At 42.3% G+C, this 25285-nt stretch overlaps 1 protein-coding gene across 2 annotated transcripts in view; it reads left to right on the top strand.

The window, feature by feature from the left end:
- foxn3 (forkhead box N3) overlaps positions 1 to 25285 on the top strand; it is a 201506-nt gene that overhangs the window by 21195 nt on the left and 155026 nt on the right. Inside the window, exon 1 of one of the 2 annotated variants that reach the window (XM_060933730.1) lies at positions 23745 to 24099. The exons of the other annotated variant lie outside the window; for it this stretch is intronic. The gene's annotated coding sequence lies outside the window, so the exon portion shown is untranslated. Of the gene's footprint in view, positions 1 to 23744; positions 24100 to 25285 lie in introns of those variants that run through there. 2 annotated transcript variants of the gene reach the window in all.

The raw sequence follows: 25285 nt of genomic DNA, 5'->3' as shown, positions 1-25285 counted from the left end.
ATCCATCCATCCATCCATGATTCTCACAAATTTTTCAAGAATGAATGGTTTGCTGTTTGTCGGATTTATATCTCATTTTAGGATAAATACAGAGGTGATTATAGGAAATCGCATGTGCTGATTGGTTGAGAAATTCAGACTATTTCTCGATAATCACCTCGAGCGACTCAGCAAAATGGCGGCCAGTTGCTTCGTCACCGTAAGTGAGGAAGAATTACAAATGATGAAAGAAAATGCCGTTCCTAAAAGGACTAAAGATGCTACGAAGTTTGGAGTAAAATTATTCAAAGGTAAGGTGGAATTGTGATTTATTTTATCCATTTCAAAACAAAGTATTTTATGTGACCCGGCGTGGATAAGTGGCACAAGTCTGCGTGCGCCTTTGTTACATTTATATTCCGCTTTTGTAGTTTGAAATAAATGATTTTTTAAATGTGATTTATTTTTTTCAATAACCACCTGTGTATTTATACTAAAACAATTATCCGCCTCAGGCTCCGTGACTATCGGTGACTTCAGCTCGGTTTATTATTCACCGATATTCACTTCACCTTCGATGAATAATTGTTAAATAGAGCAGCAAATGAAATGATTAGACTTTGCAGTTGATCCAAAGAGCACAGCAAGGTCAGATGTCTAAAATAGTTTGTCTTCAATAGCTTCCTTCCTGTCTCTGAAGTATATTTTAAGGGTCTTTCAGGCGTATAAATTAGCAGCAAGAAGGACTCGACTTGTTGGCAGGGGACTCATTCACATCGAAACTGTTGGCATCAAGTTCTACTTGTTTTTCTTTTTTCACTGGTGGATCAGAGCGAGCTTTGTATTGATATAGAGAAAAGGAGCTGAGCAACACATTCAGTAACCATAACAACACTGCCTTTTTAGCATACTAGCTAATTAGCGTCGTTGAAATAGTTCTGATTTGACACACCGTAAATCTCCTCCTCAGATGTGCTCACTGATAAAACTGGATTTTTTTTTTCCCCCCAACCAACACTTTGTCATCCATGTTGGATTTTCTTGCTCAGTTTTCTTGGAACGTGATGACGGGCCGGTTATGTGACATCACATGCCGCTTTTCTGAAAAGTCAATGCCAGCAGGATGAAATATATAAAACATGCCCTGAAGATTGAGGGAAGATATCAAAGTTGGCAAAAGTTTTCATCCTGATGCTGGAATAATTATTTTTAAAACAAAATTCTTTCCACTTTCACTGGATATGAGCAATTGCATGCTCTGATTGACTACTCTACTACTAGGCTATCAGCTCATATACCATGAGTAGAGAAAAACAAAATGGCGACGCGTGTTGCTGAACCAACTGAGGACGAAATAAAAACTCTACTCGAAAACAAAACCTCAAAAAATACAAAAAATAAAAAGCAACAAAATATGGAATAAAAATATTTGATGGTATGAACGTATCTTTTTTTTATTTTTCAAGAATTATAGCGTTTTTCATAAATCGCTCCTGTCATTTCGCCGGTTTGTTTACATTCTAAGCGGAAATGATTTTGTCGGAGGTTTTGTATAAAGTTTTCATTTATTGAATTTGCAAAAAATAAAAATAAAAATTAGATTAGATTAGATAAAACTTTATTGATCCCTTTGGGAGGGTTCCCTCAGGGAAATTAAGATTCCAGCAGCATCATTACAGATAAACAGAAAAGAAATAGAGCAGTGGTTCTCAACCTTTTTGGGGTCCTGGACCCCCTGCATATTTTTGATCGACCCTGAGGACCCCCCCCACCCTAGTCTGGCTAACGCGACTTCAAAGCTCTGCGAGGCCCTCGTGTTGCGTCACACTTAGGATGGGCGGGCCCAGGCTACCCCCACCCGATCTGGAGGCTAGGGTGCAATTTGATAGAAACAGCAGAAACTGCATTTTAAATTGCATTATGGAATTTATTCACTCTATTCACAACACAACAGCATAGTTTCCAGAAATATGTAACAAAACAGGATATTTATGGCATAAATATCCTATCTGCATAAATTTTATGCAGCATCTTCTGAACATTATGTAACAAAACAGAACTTTTATATAGTAGCTTTCAGAAATATGAATGTAATGAAACAGATTTCATCTTCTGAACATTATGTAACAAAACAGAACTTTTATATAGTAGCTTTCAGAAATATGAATGTAATGAAACAGATTTCATCTTCTGAACATTATGTAACAAAACAGAACTTTTATATAGTCGCTTTCAGAAATATGAATGTAATGAAACAGATTTTTCATGCACTCTTCAAGAACAAAAACAAACATAAGTATGAAATCTCAATGAATATAATATATAATTAAGCAATAATATAATATAATAATTATGTAATTAAGTCTTGGTTTTATCTGTAGAGGCAGATAGTGTGTGTGTGTGTGTGTGTGTGTGTGTGTGTGTGTGTGTGTGTGTGTATCAAAGAAAAGCATCCTCACTTCTGTTTTTGTGTCACTTGGGTGTGGTGTAGTGAGGTTTGTAACATTAGCTTAATTTTGAGCGCCAACCGGAACCTTGCAAGTTAATGAGTTTTACCACATCAGCTTCCTGAAAATATTTTATATATCTTATATTTTATATATTATACAACTCTGTAGTTTAGCTAGATAAAGGTCTCAGTCACATTTGAACAAAATGTTTATTTTTTTTTAAAGATATTTTATTTTCACGGACCCCTTGCAATTACACCACGGACCATTAGGGGTCCGCGGACCCCCGGTTGAGAATCACTGAAATAGAGAAAAACTTCGAGATAAATTAAAATAAATTAAGTATTTACATATACAAATATAAAAGAATAAGATATGGGGAAGAAAGGGGAAAGGGGGGCAGCAGGAGAGATATCTCATCATCTCTAGCCGCTTTATCCTTCTACAGGGTCGCAGGCAAGCTGGAGCCTATCCCAGCTGACTACGGGCGAAAGGCGGGGTACACCCTGGACAAATCGCCAGGTCATCACAGGGCTGACACATAGACACAGACAACCATTCACACCTACGGTCAATTTAGGGTCACCAGTTAACCTAACCTGCATGTCTTTGGACTGTGGGGGAAACCGGAGCACCCGGAGGAAACCCACACGGACACGGGGAGAACATGCAAACTCCACACAGAAAGGCCCTCGCCAGCCCCGGGGCTCGAACCCAGGACCTTCTTGCTGTGAGGCGACAGCGCTAACCACTACACCACTGTGCCGCCCCAGGAGAGATATTGCACTTTATATTGCACATTGCCCAGTATTGCTTATTGTTAGGCTAGGCTACTGCTCCTTCCCGTCCTCTGTCCTCCTGTTACCCCTCCTCCCTCCCAGAGAGGAGTTGTACAGTCTGATGGCATGAGGGACAAAGGAGTTTTTAAGTCTGTTCATCCTGCACTTGGGAAGGAGCATTCTGTCACTGAACAGGCTCCTCTGGCTGCTGATGACGGTGTGCAGAAGGTGACTGGCATCATCCATGATGTTCAGTAGTTTGTCCATAGACCTCTTCTCTGCCACCGTCACCAGAGAGTCCAGCTTCATGCCGACCACAGAGCCGGCCCACCTGATCAGTTTGTCCAGCCTGGATGTGTCCTTCTTGGACGTGCTGCCCCCCCAGCACACCATGGTGTAAAACAGGACACTGGCGACCAAAGACTGATAGAACATCCACAGGAGTTTCCTGCAGATGTTAAAGGACCACAGCCTCCTCAGGAAGTATAGCTTGCTCTGTCCCTTCCTGTATAAGTGATTGGTGTTGCAAGTCCAGTCCAGCTTGCTGTCCAGCCACAGCCCGAGGTACTTGTAGGAATCCACAGCCTCCACCTCGACTCCCTTGATCAGAACTGGTAGTGACCTTGGTCTGGACCTCCCAAAGTCAATGACCAGCTCCTTGGTCTTCGAGGTGTTGAGCTGCAGATGGTTCCTGTTGCGCCACACAGTAAAGTCCCTCACCAGGCTCCTATAGACCCCTTTCACATGACGTCACTGCGCCGCGAGATTTTGTTAGGCGCCATATTGGAAGACCAAGTACATGCACTCACAATATAAAACAAAGTACGAGCGAGAGTAAAGTGACACGATGGCTGATAATTCTGGTTATGTGAGTACATTACCAGCTGCAGAAAGGGCACGGTATGTGGAGAAACTGGCTGTGATTGATGGGTTTGACCCATATGATAAGACTCGGGGCAAGGGAGAATGGAAACATAAGGAGGACCTGACACCAATTCTGCCATCTGTTTGCTACCCAGACATTGTAAACTATTTGTTGTTTACACCCAGTGCCTACACTCAGTGTTCGAACTATGCCGATATTTTCGGGGGCCCCGTTTTTTCCCTTGGGGTTGTGTGTGCTTGCGCTTGTCTCAGAGCGTGGATCTCCAAACACACGAGAAGCCTATCTTACGCACATATCACGCGGACTCCACACACGCATCGCGTCTGAAGTCATAACTCATCAGGGGAAATCGTGTCCGCATTGGCATGTTCAAAAAACAACCTCGCGTCAACAATGATACCACACGCAAGAAAAAAAAAAACAGTCAGGCTACTCAACAACCAACCTGGCAGCAGCGAGCAAGCCCCAAACCATCCTAAATTATTATTATTATTAAATTGTAGAAGTCTGGGAGGCTTGCTCCTCATACAGTTATCAACTTGGGGCCAATTTAGCATGTTTTAAATCTGAATTTCTTGCGTTTGCTTACCTCAAAGTGTCCGCAGATCATGCACAGACTTATCCATTATATCCACAGTTTTTTGCCAAGTCTCACACAGGTTTCTTTCAAGTCTACTGTTGGGCCAATAAATCATAAATAAAACAGCTCAGATTTGTTTGTTTAAGTCGTTTGCCACTCCACTTTATTCTCGTGGGTTCACATATCGCTGCTGTTATTATCCCCTTATCAAGAGTTTGTTGGTCTTCCAAAATGGCGCAGGGTCTGTTTACTTCCGGTTTCGGGTGACGTCAGTGAAAGGGGTCTATACTCCTCCTCTCTGTCGTCCCTGATACACCCAACGATGGCTGAGTCATCGGCAAACTTCTGAATGTGACACAGCTCCGAGTTGTAGCAGAAGTCCGCGGTGTACAGGGTGAAGAGAAGAGGGGCCAGCACCGTGCCCTGGGGTGCTCCGGTGCTGCTAATCACAGTGCCAGACGTGATGTCCTTCAGCCTGACATACTGCGGCCTGTCAGTGAGGTAGCTGGAGATCCAGGTGACCAGGCAGGGTTCTGTTTCTCAAAATCCAGTGAATGTGGATAGAATAAAACAGTTATTCCACTCAATCTCGTTGCACATGGCTTATAGCCGACTCGGTGCTACACGTCTCGTCGGTTATCAGCTCATGTACGACTCGATTTCATGGAATAACTGTTTATTATTTAAGCTCCTTCAACATGTTTATGATATATGTTCATTACATAGAGTACACAGTGTAGAACGTGTATAGTGCACTGTGTACAGTCTGTACTTTAAAAAATGGTGTTACAAATAAAATTGCTGGACAGATTATTAATAATAATAATAATAATAATAATAATAATAATCTCATTATCTCTAGCCGCTTTATCCTTCTACAGGGTCGCAGGCAAGCTGGAGCCTATCCCAGCTGACTACGGGCGAAAGGCGGGGTACACCCTGGACAAGTCGCCAGGTCATCACAGGGCTGACACATAGACACAAACAACCATTCACACTCACATTCACACCTACGGTCAATTTAGAGTCACCAGTTAACCTAACCTGCATGTCTTTGGACTGTGGGGGAAACCGGAGCACCCTGAGGAAACCCACGCGGACACGGGGAGAACATGCAAACTCCGCACAGAAAGGCCCTCGCCGGCCCCGGGGCTCGAACCCAGGACCTTCTTGCTGTGAGGCGACAGCGCTAACCACTACACCACCGTGCCGCCCGTAATAATAATAATAATAATAATTTGCTCCAGACAGAAAATTGTAAAGACCTTTTTTTTTTTTTTTGTAAATGTCATGCAATTTATTTCATTCAGACTAAAGGTAGAATTTACCACGTGAAAGTCGATTATTAAAATACTGGACCAATGAACATTGCGATTTGTTCTAGATGACGTTCTAGTGTGAGCTGAGCTCTTGTCTTTCTACAAAACAAACCTGATGAGAAGAAAAAAAAAATCTCTGCGTGGACATGGCATGCATAAAAAAACACCTCACTAAGTGCTGTTTTATTTAGTGTCAGGCCAAAGAAAATCAATTATCAAATTTCTAGTAGTATTTTGTCCATCGATTATGTGATTACATAACAAGTACTCATTCAGCGTCGCTATCAGATGCTTCTCAAACTGTAGAAGAAATGTCGAAGCTCTATACTCTCTCCCTGGTGTGCTCTCTGTCATAATCGTAATGCCTCACACGGCCTCTATGAAGCAGGAACCTTCTGCAGTGCAGCGGAGATACCGTCACACCCGTGTGCAACACTATTAATTGTGTTGATCTGCCTTTGTTGTTCGATGCTGCTCTGTTTATGAATGAAACACGTCACACGCCGACACAGTTTGTGCTCATTTAAATGGCCTGCGTTAGAAGGAAAGCAGCTCGGCCTTCCTGTGCTCACCTGCTCTAAAAAAAGAAAGGAGAGTCCTTCAGCTTTTCTAAATGTTCATTCAGAAATCTCGAGTCCCATTCATAGATTGATGAATCGACCGAGTTCGGCGCGGTGTCTTAATTTTCATTAAGTGCCCTTTCCCCTAAAGGGTGTGTAACCATGGATTCGGCTCATAACCGGGTTTCCCTCGCCACTGATCCCCAGCCAAATTTAATTCTCCGTCTCCTGGGTGCTCTCCCCAGGCCCTGAACCTCGCATCCTCACAACAACATCCCACCTTTGTGTCTATGAGTGTATCTGAGCTTCTTAAACACACACACACACACACTTTGGCGTCTTTCCTGGAGACTGACTTGGCTGCACCTCTGCAACCCGGGATTACATTAGTTTCCATTCTCATGCACGGCTGGCTAGGTGTATTAGCCAAGCGCTAGCCAGGCAGAGGCGTTCACGGAAAGCAGGCAGACTTCTACTCAGGGAAAAAAAAAAGAAAAAAGAAAAAAGATAAAGCTGTTGGATTTCACATCACACTTTGCTCACTGACCTTCAGCGAAATGTTAGAGCTTAGCCTGGTCCGGTTCCCTGGTTGAGCCTGTCTCAATCTCTGAATCAGAGAGCTCATTTATAACAAAGATAAAAAACCCATAGGGTCGGATTTGTTCGAGAACAGAAATGTGTGTGTGTGTTGTAGGATTTTGACACTCAAAATCCAGCACGCTATGATCATATGTTTACCGATAATGTTTGCGCTTTCCAGTTTACATCATTCAAACACACTGTTTCTGGATTGGGATTGGTCAGAAGAGAAGGTGTTGATTAATTTCCTTGAACAGCAGCTCTGACAGGAGTGCAGCTGCAAATCACAGGTTCATATTAATGCACTCGTTCTAATACGTTATCGTTTCTGTGGTAACAGCTCATTCACAGGGACTTGCATGATGGCACTTGATGTAATGATAAACAGATTAATTGTTGATTTGGTGAAGTTTTCCGTGAGGAGACGCTGAAGTCACATTTATGGAAGGACTCTGCTCCTTAATAAATAAATAAATAAATAAATACAAATTGTGCTGGAGAATTGCTGTTGAATTCGAGGACGTGCTGTTATAGGAAAAGACTTAAATGGGAACTGAAGGCAAATTTTTTATTATCAAAATTCTATTTATCTCATTTTATTAAATATAGCATTTTTGATCACTATTTTGTCGCTGCTATAGCAAGTTATGAGTGTTTGAAATACGCTCTGTAATACATCAGTCCATATGTCAAAGCAACGGCCGTAAACGAGAGTCGCTGAGACCTGTGCGAGACATCGTAAGACGGAAATAAAACATACAGCGGAAATCAAACTGACCAACATCTGCCAATGTTGTCAAAAGATGCGTGCGCCCTCTTTCGAGTGTTGATGTAATCAAGCCGGAAGTTTTGTTTGTTTTGATAGCAATCAGGAAAGTTTGAAAAAAGTAGGCAGTAATCGTGATTTAAACTCATTTTTGTGCAATACTTCGTTTGGAAAACAGTTTTCAAAATGGCGGCACTGACACCTGGCTGACACTTCACGTTTCGAAGTCTCGCACAAGTCTCGTGAAGATCGCGTGGATAAGCGACGCCTGCCGTGGACCAAACGAACTAAATTCAACACGGCTAAAAACCGAATAGGCCGATAAGTATAATATTTAATTGCAATTAGTAGCCAATACGAGTCACGATATAAGGTTACTAAAACCGAAAACGTAATTGAATAACACATTAATTAAGAAATAAAGCAAGTTTAAAAATGACTTCAGTTCCACTTTAACTTTGGGATGGTAAGCGTCAGTCTGCTTCATCACACCAGCCTGTCATTGATTATTCTCCTGTAACAGCACAGCATGAAGCTCAGCCTTAGGCTTTAGTGCGTAAAGCTCTGTCCTGAAGACCCAGCACTCGATCCGGACCCAAGCACAATAAGTGAGACAGAATCTCAATTATCCGACACACAAGCAACACACCGACCTGCTCGGTGTCCTTCACACCAGTGCCGTCCGTCCGTCTCATCCACTTCATACAGTATGTACCGAAGCCAAGCTCACAATGTCTCCATCGTCCCTTATGTCCACACTGCCTCTGGCTTTACACAGTGTGTTAACTCTGGACACTTATCATGTTCCTGGAGCAGACAAGGACATGGCGTAAAGGCTGTTCAGAGGTCAGGTGTTGTTTTATAGAGTGTGTGAACTCACCTTGCAGCTCAGCTCTCAGCCTCAGGGATGCGATTATCCGCCGTGGCGAGAAATGTGAAACGGAAACGTGCGACGTTTTGCATGAAAACATTTTGCAGGCATGAGAAAGCCTCCGAACGTTTTTCTTCAATTTGTACCACTTTATGCTACGTATCCTCGATAAATAATGGCAGAACGAGGGGGGAAAAATGGGGGTAATAACTCAAACCTCGGTGCAAAAATAATAAACTTAATACGATGTCAAAGACCAGTGGGAATGAGGACAAATGGCGGAGCTCCCCTGGGGTTCATGGGCGAAAGAATTAACGAAGCCTGTCACCCCGACCCAGCTGCCGACGTTGCTATGGAAACGGACGCCCGGGCGCCTCTGGGTAACCGTGGTGACACAGTTGCCGCGGCAGCCAGCCTGCACCTCTACTCCTAGGCAACAGCGAGCTGAGCTGGGAAGAGAGCATGGATAAGAACCTGCATCTCAAACAGCACAAACGAGCTCTAATGGAGCTTAATGACGTCTAAAGGGAAAATTTACGCGCTTACAGACTTTATCAAGTCTTTGTCTCAGCCGTAATGAACCCTCAGTTTGAAAGTGTAACACTCACTCTGATCTGCTTTACTGTATCGGTGTGATTTCTGGATCTCGTCGTCTTAATCCACGGCAGCTCTGTGCAGGTTTGAGAGGTTCACAAGCCACAATTAAGGGAGTTTTATTAAAAGGTTCAAACATGTGGCCAGAAATTCTGTATCCTCATGATCAGGTTCTCAGCCTGGGAATGAAATTAATTTTGTTTCTCATTAGTTGCAAGTTTCTTCTGCAAATTTATTAGCCAGGTTTTGAATAGGTAGTGGTTAACGCTGTCGCCTCACAGCAAGAAGGTCCGGGTTCGAGCCCCATGGCCGGCGAGGGCCTTTCTGTGTGGAGTTTGCATGTTCTCCCCGTGTCCGTGTGGGTTTCCTCCGGGTGCTCCGGTTTCCCCCACAGTCCAAAGACATGCAGGTTAGGTTAACTGGTGACTCTAAATTAACCGTAGGTGTGAATGTGAGTGTGAATGGTTGTCTGTGTCTATTGCCGCTTTTCCACTACCAACGCGGCTGAGTTGGGCTGAGCCGTGCCGTGCTGGGTTGGGCTGAGTCGAGCTGAGTGGGGCTGTTGGAGTTGCATTTCGACTACAACCGCGCTGAACCGTGCTGGCTGGAAGTGGGTGGACACATTGGGTGGAGTTAGCGAAAGTGGGTGGACGTCACGTGATGTCATTAGGCGGCGCAAACAGTGACATCAGTGACCTTTTAAGCGGTAGTCTCACGACCCGGATAGTAAACAATAAACATGGAGGACATGGAGTCGTTAGTGTTGCTGGTCTTGGTGCTGTGGCTTGTTGTCACCAACAACGCCAACAGATACTGGCAAGAGCGTATAGATGAGGCGAGGCGCATAAGGCTTCAGAAATTCTCGTAATTCTTCTTCTTCCGGGTTTACGGTGTTTACAGATCCCAGCGTGCTCGCGGGGCGTGTGTGGGCATGTGAGGACACTCCTCCTCACCAATCAGTGCACAGGGGAGTGTCTCCTCACGCCCCTAGCCTCACTCGGCTCGGTTTGGCTCGCTTCAGCCCCACTCCAAAGTGGTGCGAGTTTTGGGTGCTAAGCAGGGCTGAAGCGAGCTGAGTCGTGCTGTTCTGAGATAGTCGAAACACGAGCCGTGTCGGGCTGAAGTGAGCTGAAGCGAGCTGAAGTGAGCTGAAAAAGGGTAGTGGAAAAGGGCCATATGTGTCAGCCCTGTGATGACCTGGCGACTTGTCCAGGGTGTACCCCGCCTTTCGCCCATAGTCAGCTGGGATAGGCTCCAGCTTGCCTGCGACCCTGTAGAACAGGATAAAGCGGCTACAGATAATGAGATGAGATGAGATGAGGTTTTGACTAGCCCAAACATCAATGCCTCAAAAGTAACTCGAGACATTTGAATTAATAATAAATTAACAGTTTTAACCGTGCACTAAGCTTCCTTTAAATAAGGAATAACACACCTGGGGGAGTGCTGGAGAGTATAGGAAATTAATCAACAACAAGGTGGTGTGACAAAGCAGTCACTCACAGTAAAGTTGATTATTTACCTATAACCTCACCTCACATCCCCAAGTGTTTTATTCTTCTCATAGCAATTTGCCAAGAACTGCATCGATTATTAATTTTAAAATGATGTCATACTTTTTTTTTTAATCCGGTTATAGTTACATTCAGATGGGAACCGTCAGGGCCTTCTAGGCATTCAGAGAAGGCCCAAACACATCAGGATTTCAAATGTTATATTTAATTTCTTGACAATGAGATTGTGTGGGTTTTTTTTTGTTGTTGTTGTCTCTAGGCTGAGAAGAGTTTAGAGCTGCTCACTCACTGGTTAGGACGTCATCGCTGGGACAGAAGGCCATGGCAGTGTATGTTTATATCGGAAGTGATAGATGAATTAACCAATCAGATTTTGATTTATCGTGAGAGGGAACAAAAATTTATCGCCCTCGACCTTCTTAACTGTGAATTAAGTCACCTTCCAGCTGGTGTAGCGTTCATGAGTAGTGTTAGCAAATGCTAATAAAGTGGTCAAGCCAGTGCTATCTATCGAGAGCAAGTAGCACAGGCTAACGACCAAGAAACTAAGATTTCTGTCTCCAGACTCTTCTTCCATGCAGCTCATGACAGTATTTTCCACTCAAACTTAAGTATTCATTTGGCTGTGGATCTTTCTATGATAATGGGTTACAAATGCCATATGCCAGGTTTGTGGTTGTGTAGCAGAGGTGGACAAAGTACCCAACTTCATTACTTAAGTCAAAGTACAGATGTCAAATGTTACTCCGATACAAGTGAAAGTTGTACAGTCAAATTTTTACTGAAGTTAAAGTACTGAAGTACTTGCTTTTAAAAATATTTAAGTATTAAAAGTACATTTTCTGTCAACACATTGTTGTATTATTGCCACAACACTTACAAAACCTAATGCTGCTATCAAGTATGGGGTGCCAAGTGTCACTGGGCCCCTTTCGTGGACGAAATGCATTTCGTCCATCACAGAATGCATTTCGTCATCACAAAATGCATTTCGGCCATCACGAAATGCATTTCGTCCATCACGAAATGCATTTTGTCCCACGAGAAATGCATTTCATCCCACGAAATGCATTTCGTCCATCACAAAATGCATTTCGTGATGGACGAAATGCATTCTGTGATGGACAAAATGCATTTCGTGGGACGAAATGCATTTCGTGATTGATGAAATGCATTTCGTCCGACGAGATGCATTTTGTGATGACGAAATGCATTCTGTGGTTGACGAAATTCATTTTGTGATCTACCATACTGCATTCTATGGACGAAATGCATTTCGGCCCACGAAATGCATTTCATGGGACGAAATGCATTTCGTCATCACAAAATGCATTTCATCATCACAAAATGCATTTCGTCATCACAAAATGCATTTTGTCCATCACGAAATGCATTTCGTCCATCACGAAATGCATTCTGTGATGGACAAAATGCATTCTGTGATGGACGAAATGCATTTCGTGGGACGAAATGCATTTCATGGGACGAAATGCATTTTGTGATGGACGAAATGCATTCTGTGATGGACAAAATGCATTTCGTCCACGAAATGGGCCTGGTGACACTTGGCACCCCATAATCAAGGACAGAAATTTGAATTCACAAAACGAATGCATGCTGTGCCATAATGGTGGTTTAACGTTAAGCTAGCTAGTCAGTGACGCGCTACCTGACATGCTAGCAAACTCTTTTCAAACTCGAAATCGTATTGGGTAGCTAATGCTACTAGAAAAGGAAGATTTCTACATTCTGTTTATTTGGAAAGATTATGCTAAAGCATTTCTGAAAGGACTTCAGATAAGTTAACGTTATTCATGTTAGCGTAACTCTATTTTTACATGCTAACTAACAATGTCCAAGTTAACTAGCTATGTGTTCACGTTAGCCGTGGACAAGGCGATGGCAACTTGGCGGGCAAATCCATAGAAAGTCATTTGACTAACCAGACTGCATAGCTATTGCAACGTTATCGCTCGCTCTAAAAGCACAGACAACTCCATTGCAAGCTTTCTCTTGGAATAAAACATTTATATACCTCAATATGCTTCCGCAGGTCAGACGGTGAGTTTTTGAAGGCTGTGATGTAGTTCGTTTTCAGCAAACAAAGCAAACATTTAAAATGAAACGAATCTTTAATCCTTTCAGAAAACTGAAACATGGGTTCATGGGCCATGGGTGCGTGCATTCCCCAGAAGAACGGTCTCTTTTCATTCTGCCATCAACTGATCGTGTTAAATAGTGCCTGCTAAGAAATAATTGAGCTTGATTTTATACAGTCTATGGACGTGACGTGACCCTAGTGATTACTGATTGGCTGTCTCAGTGTCACCTGCGAATAAACCAATCACGTTTTAGAAAAGAAAAGAAGAGAAAAAAACATCCACTTTCAAAGCTGCTTCATAGTAACGAGTAACGAGGACCTTGACAGAAACATAGTGGAGTAAAAAGTACGATATTTGTCTTTCAAATGTGGTGAAGTTAAAGTCATAAGTTTCAAAAAAAATATTCAAGTAAAAGTACAGATACTCAAAAAGTGCACTTAAGTACAGTACTCTCGCTGTTGCGTAGCATGAGTGAGAATAAATACAAATAAAAACCAAATATATTTTTGTAGTCATTGTATGTCTGTCAGATAGTACCGATAAAACGAGCAAGGTATCTTGTTGGATTTAAAAAAAAAAAATCAATGTCTTTGTAATAAGATAAAATTAAAATTTTACTCTAGTGTACTGATGGAAAGGATTAAACTCGAAGTTCTCATCTCATCTCATTATCTCTAGCCGCTTTATCCTGTTCTACAGGTTCGCAGGCAAGCTGGAGCCTATCCCAGCTGACTATGGGCGAAAGGCGGGGTACACCCTGGACAAGTCGCCAGGTCATCGCAGGGCTGACACATAGACACAGACAACCATTCACACTCACATTCACACCTACGCTCAATTTAGAGTCACCAGTTAACCTAACCTGCATGTCTTTGGACTGTGGGGGAAACCGGAGCACCCGGAGGAAACCCACGCGGACACGGGGAGAACATGCAAACTCTACACAGAAAGGCCCTCACCGGCCACGGGACTCGAACCCGGACCTTCTTGCTGTGAGGTGACAGCGCTAACCACTACACCACCGTGCCGCCCTAAACTCGAAGTTAAACACAGAACAATATTTTCATTGTAACTCTTCCCAAATCCACGAGCGCTGATCAAAAATCATGTCATGCGCGTAACATCCTCTGTTCGTCTAAGTTCAGATAGTGTTTAAAAGGCTATTTTTAAAATTAAGTAAAAGTCATGTGTATGCGTGTTAAATAGATATAAATCTGACTGCTGTCGTTCTTTTTTTTTTTGCTTTTTGGATTTCATTTGGATTTAAATTTACGGTCGTAACTCTCCGTCTAGCTGTTACGCGTGAATTAGGTGCCCGCTAATTCCTACTCATAAGTGTTAAGACTGAGCTCACTAGGTCGTGGGGATCTCCAGACACACTCATGTGATGTGATGTCACTGCATGAGACATCTGGGACGCATGTAATGGCGGCGAGGTCGGTGAAAGTCGTAGTCTGTCCTGCAAAATTACAACAGCATTCCATGCATTACGCGCCAGTGACTCCTGTAGTTTCAGTTCATAAATATTTTATGAATAAAGTTATTTTTTATTTCTCAGGTTAAATACCAGCCTTATAAGGTACACTTTAGTGTGTTATCACTACTCTGGCTCCAGTAGTTTTTTTCTGGGTAAAATCGACATGAAAATTTGTTTAAACGCTTGAAGCCATTATTTATTTATTTATTTATTATTATTTTTTTTTCCTGCATGATATTTCTTTCTCTATTAAGAAGAGTTCCTATATTATTATTTCCCTATGAGAAATCATGACTATGATTATTTTTGTAAATCTTTTGGCTCAAAAGTTAGTGTCCAGGTTACCCACGTGATGCCTGATTTTCACGGTTTTCACTGCGGTTTCCTGCACAGCACAGTGGGAGTGTTATCTCCCCCTTATCATGTGTGTGTGTGTGTACCAAGGTACGATAACTATTAAAGGAGAACTGAAGGCAAATTTTTTATTATCAAAATTCTATTTATCTCATTTTATTAAATATAGGAATGCATTTTTGATCACCATTTTGTCGCTGCTATAGCAAGTTATGAGTGTTTGAAAAATGCTCTGTAATATATCGGTCCATATGTCAAAGCAACAGCCGTAAACTAGATTCGTTGAGACCTGTGCGAGACATCGTAGGACGGAAGTAAAATGTACAGCAGAAATCAAAGTGACCGACATCTGCCAACGTTCCCTGTGTCTGAAATCGCTCACTCGTTCACTGCTCCCTACTCCCTATATAGGGAATTACTATATAGAGGACTATATCGTGATCTCATTGGTAAAATGGAAAAAAAAACGCTTTTGGACACTACTTCGTCGCACTGGTATTTACATCATTACTGTCGCACAATTAAAACGTGCCAGATCAGTCGGTTGGTGGGTTTTCAAAATACAGTAATTAATACATGCATGTGTTTGTTGTGATACATCCATATTATACTGAGCGCATTTCCCACATTAAGCAATACAGAGTACCTGCATCTTTCAGTTCTTTTAAATCAAGGCTGAATACTTTCCGCTGCCTTATATTCAATCAAATTTGAGGCTTTTAATTTGATTTCTTTCAGCACGACTGCAATGCATGATGGGATATATTGATTTGGTTAGCGACCATCATTGCACACTACTTTTCATGATGCATTGTGGGATACTTTGAGTGCACTATATAGGGTGTAAATAATCCTCACTAAGGTTTCGGACAGCACTACAAAATGGCGTCCTCACTATATAGTGCCCTATAGAGTGAACAGGGAGTGATTTTGGACACAGGGCAACATCTGCCAACGTTGTCAAAAGACATGCACGCCCTCTTTCGAATGCTGACGTAATCGAACCGGAAGTTTTGTTTGTTTTGATAGCAATCAGGAAAGTTTGAAAAAAGTCGGCAGTAATCGTTGTTTAAACTTGTTTTTGTGCAATATTTCATTTGGAACACAGTTTTCAAAATGGCGGCACTGACACCTGGCTGACACTTCACGTTTTGAAGTCTCACACAAGTCTCGTGAAGATCGCGCGGATAAGCGACACCTGCCGTGGACCAAACGAACTAAATTCAACACGGCTAAAAACCGAAAAGGCCGATAAGTATAATATTTAATTGCAATTAGTTGCCGATACGAGTCACGATATAAGGTTACTAAAACCGAAAACGTCATTGAATAAAATGTTAATTAAGAAATAAAGCAAGTTTAAAAATGACTTCAGTTCCACTTTAATTATAAGCTATATTTAAAGCTCTCCTTGCAGTTTTACATTTTGAGCGGCATGTCACAAAGTAGTAACCTGGTATCATAGAAAGAGCCCGATGTAATTTACTTAGTTACTTTTAAAATCAACATCGACAGCTACACACGACGGATCGACTGCCAGCCTGCCCCTAATCCCTCCCAAAATCCTTTGCCCTGTTGCTTTTTTGGTGTCTGGCTTAGTTTTTGCTGAGCTCAAGCCCCAGCTCTAATAGTAACAGTTCACCACTGGTGACGTTTAATGTTGTGGAACACCTGTAGAACAGGTTAGTTCTTATTCTCGGTTACATTATAGCAGCGATAAACACCAGTCTCTTTTCATTCTCTCTTGAAGTTAAAAAGATGAAAAAACACAGTTTGTCATGTTCCCGAGAAACCATAAATTAATTTAATGTATCAGTGAGTATACTTAAGGTCATTGCGATTGTATTATTCATGTCGACGGGGTCCTTTTTAGTTTATCTTTTTTGATGAGCTGGAAGGGATTCTGGTGATCGTGATTGTGGTGGTGTAGTACGATGGCAGTGATCTTACTTTACTTTCGGATAAGTAATATAGAATTTAATATGAAGAGTTTGGTTCCAAAACGCTATATATCCAATTCCATTGTTTCAAGAAAAATCACTTTTTCTGATTACGGGAAGTGATAAAAGGAAAACCGGCGGCATGGTGGTGTAGTGGTTAGCGCTGTCGCCTCACAGCAAGAAGGTCCGGGTTCGAGCCCCGTGGTCGGCGAGGGCCTTTCTGTGCGGAGTTTGCATGTTCTCCCCGTGTCCGTGTGGGTTTCCTCCGGGTGCTCCGGCTTCCCCCACAGTCCAAAGACATGCAGGTTAGGTTAACTGGTGACTCTAAATTGAGCGTAGGTGTGAATGTGAGTGTGAATGGTTGTCTGTGTCTATGTGTCAGCCCTGTGATGACCTGGCGACTTGTCCAGGGTGTACCCCGCCTTTCGCCCGCAGTCAGCTGGGATAGGCTCCAGCTTGCCTGTGACCCTGTAGAACAGGATAAAGCGGCTAGAGATAATGAGATGAGATGAGATAAAAGGAAAACCACTGTATCCTGTTTTAAAATGTATTGACTCACTCCCAGGGACGTCACTAGGTTTGAGAGTCAGGGGTAGCTTAGCACCCAGAGGAGAAAAGGTATTGTGCGCGCGCAGCGCACGCCGAACATTTTTCAGAGCGCGCGCCTACTAAGGCTGTCAATCAATTCATTATTTCAAGAGCATCACACCTTGGGGACACACTTCCCACCATTTCTATTCTATTTTAAAATTGCTTTCATCATTTAATTGCTTGCTGAAGCAACTTCACCAGCTAAACTACAAAAATGTGAAAAAAACAACGGTAGGTGTCATGCATTCCTGCGCAAACTGAAGAGGGCAAGTGCTTCACAAATCATCATGTAAACATTCTACAGAAGACTCAATATAGCCTAGGTAAAGTTAAGCAAATGCAAACCACTGACATCAAATTACAATCTCACCGTGTGTGTCTGCAAATGAAAGCATAGAATTCTGACTCTCTGCAAACCCAACTCAATGGAAGCCCGCACCGCGCCTGCTGCAGAATGCCCGCGTAGTTTTTTAAGTCCTACTAGCCTACCACTCGACGTGACGCTTGACACAGAGCCAATGAGGAGGAATCATAACGATATTAATAATATTGCATTAAACAATAAATAAGCAAGCAGAAACTGTTGTTCGGATTAACTTGCGTTCTTGATGGCTCATGTTCAGTGCTTTACTGCCTTTGTTTTTTTTGGGAAAAAAAATAAAAATATAAATAATTTAAAAAAGGGCAAAAAATATAGGGTGGCTTTGCCATAAGATAGGGTGGCTGGAGCTACCCTAAAATGGGTCTGGCGACGTCTATGCTCACTCCTTTATGATAATAAACTTAAAAAATGAAATTCAGAACTAATTAACAGCTTTTAACTGAACCAAGTAATTATTTTTTTGTCAAGTCGCTACATATCCACGCCACGGCATTTCCCCCCAAATGCTACATATCCCTTTCTATTTCAAGTGCATTTAACTGTGTTCTTTCATGACAGATTATTTTATTTTATAGATATTTAATTTTTTAGATTATTTTATCGAAATTATTAATAATTCAGTGTGAAATTGTCCAATAAATGTGAGAAGTAACGAAGCGATTTCCTACTTCATGGGTGCAGCCATCTTAGAAGACTTCGCACCAGTGGCGGCCTCTGATTGGCCAAATGGATATGTCTGGTTTTGAGAAAAATCGGTGATGGCGCTTGTTGCGTTTTGGAATGAAAGACCGTAATGCAGTGTGTAAATCAATGGCAGATATCACGTTTCGGCGAAAACTGAATGTGGTACGAGTAAGATATAATAATTGCTGATGGTTTGGTGGCAGGAGTTTCAATTTTTCAAATTTGGTGTTTATCGTGTTTTGGAACCAAACTCTTCATATAGAATCTAGTTATTTTAGTTACAATTCTATTTTTAATGTCTTGTTATTATTTATATTATCATAAATATATGTTATTGACCAGCTGGGAGGTCCGTATCGTGAAATACTGTGACTGAGGTCTTGAAAGTACTGAGCGAGGCCCTCTGGGCTGAGGTCAGTATTCAAGGCCGAGGTCACGGTATTTCACCATACAGACCGACCTTAAACTGGTAAATAATAGATTTATTTTTTTCTTTACCAAATTCTAACAGAAAACGAGAGCGCCCGAAAGGGAAAACCGAGCCGAGGCGAGCCGCCATTTTGAATCCTCATTCACGGCTGTAATGCAAATTGCTTCCTCCTCGGTATACAAGTGCACTTCCATGGCAGGAAAAAAACTACATTTTGCCGCCTATGTAGTCCCCGATTTATACAAATAGGAGTCATTCAGGATTCAGCCATGTTTTTGCTCGGCGTTAGCAACAGTTACAGGTTTTTAGCTTTCTCCTGAAATGTTTTCTTTTATTTCTTCTTCCTCAGGGTAGTAAAACTCGCTTTCGCTGTGAACACTGTTGTTATCGCTATCCATGCTGTAAAATTAATGCGATTCTCCTGAGAAATGCGAAAATAAATGTTGACAAAAATTGCTACCATGTTGTTGTGAATGAGCGAGTTGCCAGAGGTCCATAACCGGGGTCCGTAACTGGGGTCCATACCATAGGATACAGACCCACTCGCCAGCCAATCAGAGCGCAGGATTTGGACCACAAAAAAAAAATTTATTTATATTATTTATATGTTTATTTTGGAAGACCCCTCTGTAAATCACCCCCCAGTGAAGTTGGCTTCCTCAGTAAAGATTATTATTATTATTATTATTATTATTATTGCATAAATGCTTCCGTCCTGAAGATGTCAGAAAGTTCCAGCTTTCCTTCTGACAGTTAGAAAGCACTGACACTGGAGACTCCTTCCATTAATGTTAAATAAATGACAGAAACCTTGACCATCTCAGTGATGGTGTTATTTATGATGAAGTTTTGCTTTGTTAAAAGACACCGTGTTTGAATCTGTGTGCTATTCGTGCTGGATTACACAGCGTGAGCGTCATGTCAGGTGTGAGCTGGTAACTGTAGAAGCTTTAACAACTTAGAGATGAGGAAATGTATACACTAATACTGTACATAATACACACCGGTTTTAAATCAACATTCTGCTAAGGTTAGGCACCAGAGCAGCTTTTCATTTAATATGGTTCCCAGTGCCAGATTTTACCTCTGTTTCACACTTAATGGATAAAAAGTCAGATAGGTTTCAGTTTATATCAACTCAATCCCATTGACTTGCTTTCAGGGAAGACCTCATCTCAGATTCTGGATGAAATATTACGTTGGAGAGTTAATGTGTGAAAATGTGTAAACCATTTACATTTAATTCACTCAACATTTTGGAGCTAGCTCTGATCATTACACTAAACTAGATCTCATACTATAAATATAAAAGCAGTTCCACATTTTGTGAAGACGAGTATGAAACTATGGGGAAGTTATCCGAGCTCCGGAGCCCCCATGGCGTCTGGGTCTGAGCCCGGGGAATCGAGGCGGGGGCTGAGGAGTGCGGAGAAGCAGAGCGAGATAAAAGGGAAGCCCCCGCTCTGCCAAGCCCTCATTGAGATCCCAGCTGTGTTCACTTTAAGCCACTGTCCCCTCTCACCTCATTCAGACCGAGAGAAATGAGACGCTGCTCCAAAACACGTCGAGCTCAGGGTGCGCAGGTCAGAGAGAGTCAGATAACGCATCATATTACACTCACAGATCCACTCGCAATTACAGTTCCCAACAATCCACTCCTATATCCTGGGACTGGGGGAGAGAAAGAGAGAGAGAGAGAGAGAGAGAGAGGGAGGGAGGGAAACAAAAAGAGAGACAGACAGAGACAGAGAGGGGGAGAAGGACACAGAGAGAGAGAGAGAGAGAGAGAGACAGAGAGGGGGAGAAGGATACAGAGAGAGAGAGAGAGACAGAGAGGGGGAGAAGGATACAGAGAGAGAGAGAGACAGACAGAGACAGAGAGGGGGAGAAGGACACAGAGAGAGAGAGAGAGAGAGAGAGAGAGAGAGAGAGAGACAGACAGACAGACAGAGAGGGGGAGAAGGACACACAGAGAGAGAGAGAGACAGACAGAGACAGAGAGGGGGAGAAGGACACAGAGAGAGAGAGAGAGACAGACAGAGACAGAGAGGGGGAGAAGGACACAGAGAGAGAGAGAGACAGACAGACAGACAAAGAAATAAACTGACAGATGGTGAGAGAAACAAACAAAAAGAGAAAGACAGAGTGACAGAGAGAGAGAGAATGACAGATAGAGAGAGACAGCTAAAGAGAGGGAGACAGACAGACAGACAGATGGACAAACAGAAATAAACTGACAGACGGTGAGAGAAACAAACAAAAAGAGAGACAGAATGACAGATAAAGAGAGAGAGAGAGAGAGAGAGAGAGAGATGGACAAACAGAGATAAACTGACGGTGAGAGAAACAAACAAAAAGAGAAAGACAGAGTGACAGATAAAGAGAGAGAGAGATGGACAAACAAAGAAATAAACTGACGGTGAGAGAAACAAACAAAAAGAGAAAGAGTGACAGAGAGATTATGACAGATAGAGACAGACAGATAAAGAGAGAGAGACAGACAAAGAAATAAACTGACAGACGGTGAGAGGAACAAACAGAAAGAGAAAGACAGAGTGACAGATACAGAGAGAGAGAGAGAGAGACAGACAGACAGACAGACAGATGGACAAACAAAGAAATAAACTGACAGATGGTGAGAGAAACAAACAAAAAGAGAAAGACAGAGAGAGTGACAGATAGAGAGTGACAGAGAGAGAGATAGACAGACAGAGACAAACAGAAATAAAGTGACAGATGGTGAGAGAGATGAACAAAAAGAGAAAGACAGAGAAAGTGTTTATATATATATATATATATATATATATATATAGAGAGAGAGAGAGAGAGAGAGAGAGAGAGAGAGAGAGAGACGGTGGGGGACAGACGTGTTGCTGCATGTTGCTGTATTCAGAGACAGTGAGGTGGATGTGGAGGGATTAGTGCTGGATGTGGGCAGGTTTCTGGCTTGATTAAATACACTTTAGCGGATTAATCAAAAGACAGATCGTAAATCATCTCTGCACACACCAACCTTCTGCAACACAACCTACAGCTGTGGAAACTCTTACTCACCACTTTGGATCTCTGAGAGAGAGAGAGAGAGAGAGAGAGAGAGAGAGAGAGAGAGAGAGAGGGACAATGCTCACAGTGTCGCTGAGTTTTCAGTGCACTGAACACACACATGGTGAGCTCCTTTCAGTCCTGAACACTGATTATAGTTATTTCATCATTCTGATGTGATTTGCTTTCGCTTTTCTGTCTGTTTGGAGTCAGACACAGTTTGGGCTTTTAAACGGGACAGCATCAGTGATGTAATCCTGGTGTTTAAACGTGTGGACGCAGAGGGAAGCACACTAACGCCTGCTTTCACTTCATTCTGTTTGTCCCACAGCACTGATGAATTCTGGATTGTGATTGGTCAGAACGTGTTGATTAATTTTCTGTATCAGCAGCTCTGACAGTCATGCAGCTACAAATCACACCACTGTGGTTTATATTAGTGCACTTGCTCTGATATATATACACACACACACGTTACTGTTTCTATAGTAACAGCTCATTCACATTCCAGTACAGCGGACATTCCATATAAACGTGATTAATGGTTATGGAAGGAGCCTCCAGTGTCAGGGTCAGGGTCAGGTTACCATCTGACCAGAATAAAACAGTTCCTAAAGATGAATGAATTAATAAACAATATAAATACTTAAACATTTAATTATATATATACTAGTATATATAATTTTTTTTTTCGTTTGCAACAATGGCAGCAGTGACAAAAGTAATGGCACACGTGAAAGAATTTGGTTCAGTCAGGTTACAAAAATCCCTTTTAGAGAGCCGATACCCAGGATTGGTACATCCATCCATTATCCATAACCACTTATCCTGTGCAGGGTCGCGGGCAAGCTGGAGCCTATCCCAGCTGACTACGGGCGAAAGGCGGGGTACACCCTGGACAAGTCGCCAGGTCATCACAGGGCTGACACATAGACACAGACAACCATTCACACTCACATTCACACCTACGCTCAATTTAGAGTCACCAGTTAACCTAACCTGCATGTCTTTGGACTGTGGGGGAAACCGGAGCACCCGGAGGAAACCCACGCGGACACGGGGAGAACATGCAAACCCCACACAGAAAGGCCCTCGTCGGCCACTGGGCTCGAACCCGGACCTTCTTGCTGTGAGCGACAGCACTAACCACTACACCACCGTGCCACCCCAGGATCAGTACAGTGGATCGGATATTTGAGAAACAAAACAAAAAAACAAAAAAACCCAGATTGAATTCAATCTGATCCTGAAACAAATGGAAAAGATTGGAATGTAGTTTCAGGAAGATTTTTTTTTTCCTGTAAATGTTAACATATAAAGAGAATTGATTTTTTTTTTGTTAGGATTGATTTTTTTAAAATTATATTTTAACTTGATGATATTTATTATATTTGCATCAATTGCTTGTGCAAATGATTTTTGTGTGAAAGAGAATTTAAAAAATGAATAAAACTGCTGCATTTTCCAAAGTAAACATATCAGATGGGTATCGGTATCGGCTGATACTCAGGGATTCAGTATCATATTGGAAAAGAAAAGGTGTTATCGTACCGTCTCTTCTTTTAAGGTGTTTATTTAGTTTATATATAGCTGTTTGAACTAGCTAGAATCCATGAGAGAGTCATTATTAGCTTGACGTCCATGGAACCCTAATATTGACTGATTTCATTCACCAACTGTCCAGAGTATGTATATAACCTTTGACCTCTCCTAACTTCTGATTGAATGCAATTTTCCATGAAAAGCCAAGGCCATGCTTGGGCCTTTTGATATCTTCTTTTTCCACACAGGAAGCAGTAGGAGGTGTAGTTAACATCACACAACAAAAGGTAGTGACATGAACAGAGTAACAGCCTCCGGCTTTCTGTAGGAGCCCACAAAGGTTCCTGAATCCTGCTTCTTCTTCTTCTTCTTCTTGCATTTTTTTTCTCTGACATCACGGCTAGTTGCAACAGAGCACAGAACACCATCCGTTTCTTGAAATGACCAAGAAGTCGGCACTCGTCACGAGTTACTGAGGCATGTGACATGTGAAGCCTGCTGAAGGAGGGTTTCGCACAGGTTACACCCTCAGCAACAGCTCTCACAGGTAAACACGAGCCGGATGAGTCGAGGCTTGCTGAAGAGCATGAAAAACAAGACGCCGTTCGTCTGCTTCTAAACAGCGTCCTGATCGAGCAGAGGGAATGATCGAGCCTGATGAGAGCCTCCACGGAGCAGGTACAGAGCTTTCTCCTTCTCCGTGGCTCTTTCTCTCTTGGTCTCTCTCTGTCTCTTTCTCTCTCTGTCTCCACAAGGAACTTCGTTAACGTCTTTCGGACTGTAAGGAGATCTCAGCTCAGCGTTCAGGCTTGCGTCACTCTGCATTCCTCTGTGTTTATTCTGAGTTCAGTTCAGCACTGGAAGCCACGGCCACATGTTCAGCCTGCTTTCCACTGGCGAAGTTGACTTGTTGGAGAGGAAAACATTGTTATCCACACACTGAACAACAACAAAAAAAGTTTTGTTTCAAAGTACAAGATACTGCTGAGACACTTTTGTGCTGTTGTGACACAGATGATTAATTAGTGCCAGCCAGCTTATATTACAGTAGTACTGAATTCTCACTTCTGATTGGTCAGGAAGTGTTGATTCATTTTCTCTGAAAGTAATGCGCTCGTTTGAATACATTATCGTTTCTATAGAGGATGTGCAGTCACGTGACCCGTCCGTGTTTACTCCGCCATATTGGACGGCTTCAGGATTGTTTACCTTGCGCGAGCGTAATGGATCCAGGGAGTAATCCCCAAGAAAATTCGGAAAATACCCCATCTACATCGCGCGATTACTTGTCTAAGTTTGTTCAGCATCTTGAAGGTGACGTGAGGCAGCGTTACGTGGAAAAGTGTTCCAGGTTGGGGATTGCAGATCTGTACAACTTGCCGCAATCCTTGTTCAGGGAAATTCGGAGCTGCGGTGCCGGCGATTTGCCCGATCTGGCCTACCACGACATTTACAATTTTCTCGTTAATCGTGAATCGTGTTACACTGGCAAAGCCCTCAAAGCTTACAAGAGCCTGGAAGCTTATAAATATTTTGTTGCGGGATGGGTATCCCAACTATACCTCTGGAAGGTTCCGAAGAAGAATGTCTACTTGATAACCTCATGGGTAAGTGGCATTAAGACGTTTATCATAAAGAGACTATGCAGGACGTTTTATCGTAAGAATGTTCGAAATCTAAACTCAGTTCCAGATAATGACAGGGTTGTAAATATGTATGTTTTTGTCTGAAAAACAAATATCACAAATCACCGACTATGCAGTTATCATTCAATCCGAAAATCAACTTAACAGATGTACTAGGAGTGTTGAATTAGAAGATTACACCTACCTGATATGAAGTGTTCACTACAAATTCGGCTGGT

This window comes from Neoarius graeffei, chromosome 11 (genome assembly GCF_027579695.1).
Source record: "Neoarius graeffei isolate fNeoGra1 chromosome 11, fNeoGra1.pri, whole genome shotgun sequence".
In the NCBI taxonomy this organism is placed as follows: Eukaryota; Metazoa; Chordata; class Actinopteri; order Siluriformes; family Ariidae; genus Neoarius; species Neoarius graeffei.
This window is presented reverse-complemented; position numbering and strand designations above follow the sequence as displayed.